The following is a 6,170-nucleotide window of genomic DNA, read 5'->3' as shown; positions in this document are numbered from 1 at the left end:
GCCCCACAGATGCTGGCACGTCTAATCGTGAGATAAAGTTATTTATGAGGTTATGTAACATGTATCCCATTTATGTATAATGAGGGGAAAAAAATACTTTGAGATCATTCAGTGAAAAACGTCCCTATCTTCGCAATAATATTTATCGTTTGATTAGATTTTATTCTTAAAAAGTTCATGTTTAACTGATATGTTTATAGGCCCTTTATTGCACAACCATTATATGCCTTATTTATACTATTGCACATCTATAATATAAGCCTTTGTACAGTGAAAGCACAATTTTCCAATTTAGTTATTATTATTTTGTTCCTGTATTTTCTGTTTAGACATTTACTGTTTTTTGCTTTATGTCACACTTGCTTTGGCAATGTAAACATATGGTTCCCATGCATGCCAATAAAGCTCTATTGAATTGAATTGAATTGAAATTGAGAGAGAAAGATATATATATATACTTTTAACATGCATATGTCTCATGTGGTAGCCTGTATCTTTTGGTTTCAGATATCTTATTAACATATGTCAATAATTCTCAGGAGCGAATTCCAGTATGTAGACTCCTCTTAATGATGTTAGGTTTTACTCTGCTGACAACTAACATATAGGCCTTGATCTATACTGTATCTCCTCTGACAGTCCAAACTTCAGCAAATGCATCCTGTTTTATCTGTAAAGGATGATGTGATCAGACTGTGTGTGTGTGTGTGTATGTGTGTGTGTGTGTATGTGTATGTGTGTGTGTGTGTGTGTGTGTGTGTGTGTGTGTGTGTGTGTGTGTGTGTGTGTGTGTGTGTGTGTCATCAGTGAGACTTCTGGGCGTTTAAAAGAGATTGTTTGATGATCAAGAATAGCCTTTAGATGTTTGAAAGCATTAGGCCTATCAGTAAGCAGAGTGTTGTACACTCTGTATTCACATCAGCGCTGCTTAGTGAAGGTCAATTCAAGCAGATCAGAAGTTAGGTTCATATTAAATAACAGTAAAAAGCTATCAGTGTGACACTGAGGGGATGGTGCATCTGTTTTTCTAATTGGTGCATTGATAGGCTCAATCTAGACAGGATCAGCTGGGCTGCACTGGGTCTACAAAATGTGGTCAATATATGAGTTATGTAGGGATGAGGGACTGAAGAGGTCTGGTCCTTGTCTCTGTGATCTATGGCCACTTGTTGCTGATTTCTGTTTGAGCTACTCACCTCCTCACATAGGCACACATATATTACTTAACGTTATTAAACATCTGCAATTATTACATATCCAGAGCTTTCGGTCACCACTGTCTTTCATTTTTGCAAAAGCAACCACAGTGAGGAAATTAGACAAGACGGTCATGTGTTATTCATAGCTGCTTTTTAACCATAGCAGATCATTAATTCCCATTAATTGTGAATGAGTAAAAGCTCTGTGAAAAACCAATTTCTCTGCGCTTTGATAATAAATTGCTCATCAGTTTTAGCTCCAGTTTAAAGTAAAGAATCAGGGTACAGCAACTGATGCTTCCATGTTTTGACCTTATGAGCTCCTTAGTAAATTAACTTCACCATCAAGGGTGCAATATTTCTGGTTAAGCCTACATGGAGGAGCACCTCAATTTCCGCAATAAATGAGACAGGCTTTGCTTTTATCGTGTCATTAGACAGAAAAGTAGATGAGGCAGGAGAGAGGGAGGAATAGAGAATATAATGAGAAAGAAGTAGAAGAGAATAATAGCAGTTGAGGAGAGTGCACGAACATTAATGGACACTTAAAGAAAGGCAGGTAGGCAAAATTGTGCCCTAACTGTCTTTATATGCAAATACAAGCCCTAATGCTGTATCATAACTATGGTTAATGGTCAGTGGGTACAAACGTGTCATCATGACCATCTAAACATTCACCATGTAGGTTATTTTTAACTTTTGGGTTGCTTAAAATGTTGTTTGTGGAGCAGTATTATAAGCCTAAAGCTCTAAATTGATGTTTTATCTTGTGAATTAATCTTTCTGGATACAGATAAGAGACTTCATGAAGATACAGGGCGAGAAAAGTTCCCTCCCAAAAAACGGTGATAGTTGTGTGGTTCTTCAGAACAGATGTAGATGTCTGTTTAGTCTCATTATGACCTTTGACACCACTAAAATATCCCTCAGTTCCATTTAACTTGTGGCCAGTATCAGATGGAAATACAGTATCAGTAGAATACATAATGTACATTCCTCACCATGAATAATAAAATCCAACATGTCCTGTATGTGTCCAGATGTTCAAGATTTGGGTAAAAATGCAGTTTATTGCAGTAGAAAATGATACTCTTCCCTTTACATGAACACACACAGAAAACACTCTTTATTATTAAATTATAAGTTATGTCTCATAACACGAGCTGGTGCAGGTATCATTATGTGAGGGTTATGATAAAGACAAACTGTAAATATTATGTGTCCCTGACGTGCATCGCATTGGGGGTTGACTGTACGTGCTGTGATTTTTCATTAATGTCAGTGTCTCCACAACACATTAAGTCAAAGACACTGAAACCTTATGAGACAAATAGTTTTAGTCATCTTTCTGAATTTCGACTGACAAACAGAGACTGAGACCTGGTGACATTTCAGAAACACAACAGACAGACAGTGATGAAAATAACAGAGCAGTGTGTGTGAAGTGACCCAACACATTGTTAATAGATGACCAATAAACATGTTTCACCACAGGACAACCACATCATAAGATAATGCACATTAAGGCACATTTGTCCCAGGGCACATATGATAGGATGTGTCAAAGGTCACTGATAAGTGGACTCAAGTTTTACAGTTTGAATTGGAGATCAGAGAATGACAGGGTGCACTCGAGAAGCATTGAAGAATTGAGAAAATCCTACAAATGCAAAATTAATCAAGTTGATTTAGATTCACATAATATATTATATACTGTAATTTACTTAGTGAAATGTATGCAATGTAGGAAATGACATAATGGTTAGAATGAGCTCTGAGACTGTCTGCTCTTCCATGGAGGTGAGAGTTTCCATCAGGCGGTCACAGCTTTACTTCTACTCCAGAAGACGGTAAGGGTTAATGCTGACTGGAAGCTGTGCTGGTTCAGTGTGACACAGCGGGGCGAATAAATGCCTGCGAGAGGTTTGATAGTTGGCAGGTGAGTTGCAGAGGGCAGGGAATGTAGTACAGAGGTTTGATATGGAGATATTTTAGTATCTCTGACTCTGACCTGACTTTGGTGAATCAAAGAGAAACACAAACACATCACAGAAATACTTTGGCTGCAGTAAAGTGTGGAAAATAAAAGATTTGATACAGACAGGATGAAGAGGGAACAAATGCACTATATCCAAGCTGAAAAAATATGGATTTGGACTCTTACCTGGACAAACTTGACCCACCTGTGAGCTTTTTCTGGTTGTAACAGAAACAAAGTGCAATGAATGAAACACTCCCACTGCTGCACACCAAGTCTTTGCAGTTATTGGTTGCACTCTTGAGCTGCACCATCTGTGACATCAACAGGAAGACACTTTTTTTTTTTTTTTTACTTTAAACACAACCTTAGAAGGAGAAAGAGCAGACTAGCAGTGTTATAAGTGAATATGACTACCTGTCTGAGGTCGGTACTCTGAGCACTTGTCTGCAACCAGGTCTTTGTGCTTCAGAGGCCAGCCGCCTTGTTGTTTTCATCCCCGCTGTCTGTTTCAGGACTGACATAGACCTGGATCGACAGGTAAAAGCAATTAACTACCCAATAGGACAGAAAACCAGCAGGCCTCGGTGCCTGAAGGACAAGATTTGAGGAGCACCAGGATACCGATCAACACAGCTTGAAGTCTGTCTGAAAGCCCAACACCACTGACAGGTCACAGCAGCCAGACTGCAGAGGGATGAGACTTCACAGCTTTGTTTGAAGCCGAGAAGCAGAGTGATGTGTTGTCTGTAATTCAACAAGAACCTGGGGGAGAGGGACAGGGAAGCAACAGAAGCAGCAGGATACAAAAGATGTTTACTGTACATCTTCCCCTCTCATCCGGAACACACGTTGACAAGAGGCGATTTTAAAGATTTGCAAACACAAGATCAGTTTGGTTTCTTTTATGGTTCTGCTTTTAAAGCCTGATAATTAACACCGACTGTCCTGTGACATCATCAGGGGTTTGACTTGGAGACTCAGAGAAAATCTTTTAACAAAAAGCATGTTTTACCAACTGGCAATGTGGAATGTGAAAGACACAAACATTTACCATGCATGGAGGGGAAAACAATTACATACTAATGAGTTGCATTATGGGATTTTAATGATCCAATGTTTTTGAAGTTTGACCCTGATATACCAGGAACTACAGGTCAGGATTGCTCTGCCTTTGCGGCTTAAATCAAAATGACTTCAAGGAATTAAAATCACTGCACTGTAAACCCCTCCTATATTTAAAAGGGCTTTATATCATCTTCAGTTACATGTGTCCACACACATTGTATGTTGTGTTTTTCTCTTAGCCTAACACTGCTATTAGTCCTCATTTTTGGATTCTTCACTGAACCCTTACTAACACCTTCTGTAACAGCAGTGAAAACACCTGTTATTCTCATTAGTCAAATCACTGTCAGGACTGTACAGAGCAAATTGAAATTTACCAGAGTGACCAAGAACAAAATAATAACACTTGACTTCATTAATCAGCTGTGTTGGAATAATTATAAATTCACCGACTACACAATCTTTTAAAGTGAAAATGTATCTTTTTATTGGTACCATACATTAATTATCAAGGGCAGAAACTAACCAAATCAAAAAATATATATCAAACAATGATTTTTCTACAGGGTTTGGAGAAGGTACAAGTCACCATTCAAACTCAATCATAACTGCTGCTGGATTTAACTGAAACGAAATGGAAATGTACAAAAGAATAACAGAGCTTCAGCCGCTTTTTATTCGAATCTACAGACTCAGCATTGCTACCAAATATGCCGACTGGACTTAATGTTAAGCTGGTTTTAGAAGATGCTTGGATGACTGGTGGCGTCACTCTGTGGATTTATCAAAAGAGACCACACAAATAAAAGACAGTTTGGACAGAAAACTAATAAAAAACCCTCTGTTTGTAGCCAGTGATTAAACTTCAAATTCACTGGTTAACTAACAAACTCAGCGAGCACATTCACTTGACATCAGGTTGAAGGTTGCAGTACACAAAAGTTGTGATGATTGTTAAGTGAAAAAAAAATCACTTTCTGTATACATGAAATATATGAGTGAGTTTCTGAAATTTCCAAAAATAAATACAAAAAAAGAAAAGAAAAGAAAAAAGAAATCAACAGACACAGTAAAATCATCTTTCCATGGTGCCATTGTACCCCTGGGGTTTGTAATTTAATTTACAGTTTTAAAAAAGAGGGAGGAGGAAGAGGAGGAGGAGGAGGAGGAAAGAGCAGGTGGGAAGATAAGAGGGACGGGTTCATGAGTGTTTTTTCTCCTTTTTCCTATTTTTGTTTCTTTACATTAGATCGGGATGGCTTTAGGTAAATCTAAGTAAGAATACATTTTATTACAGTCAGACAGAACTTTGCTACTACCTTAAATATACAAGCACAAATACACAAAAATTCAAATCTCCAAAAAAGGAACGAAAAAGACAAAATAAAAACATCCACACTAAATTATTTCTCTTTTATAAACATAAAAGATAAAAACAATATATTTTAGAGGGGGAGGGGGGATAAAAGTCCTGTGTTGCTCCTTGGTCTGTAGCTTTTCAGTATCGGTAGAAAATAAAAAAGTAACAATTGAAATGAAGGCGTTTAATACAAATTAAAAAACATTCTAGGGAAATATATACTGTATAAAAACTCTTAAAATGTGTAACTGTGTGTATGTGTGTGTGTGTGTGTGTGTTGTAAATGCTCTCTGTTTGAAAGACTGCATCCACTGTAGTCTAATCAGAGATGGCTCGGGCACTAGGGGACTCAAAATCCTTCAATCATTGTGTGTGTGTGTGTGTGTGTGTGTGTGTTTGTGTGTACATGTATGTGTATGTGTATGTGTGTGTGTGTATGTGTGTGACTTCCCTAGTGCCACATTTCAGCTCTCCTGCTAAGAGTGTGAATTTCAATGGTTTTCGAGACTGATTCTAAATTCTGGTCTGCCTGATTTGGCAAAGCCACAGACGCGTTCAGACGGCC

The sequence above is a fragment of the Scomber japonicus genome, chromosome 2 (genome assembly GCF_027409825.1).
Source record: "Scomber japonicus isolate fScoJap1 chromosome 2, fScoJap1.pri, whole genome shotgun sequence".
Taxonomy (NCBI): Eukaryota; Metazoa; Chordata; class Actinopteri; order Scombriformes; family Scombridae; genus Scomber; species Scomber japonicus.
This window is presented reverse-complemented; position numbering follows the sequence as displayed.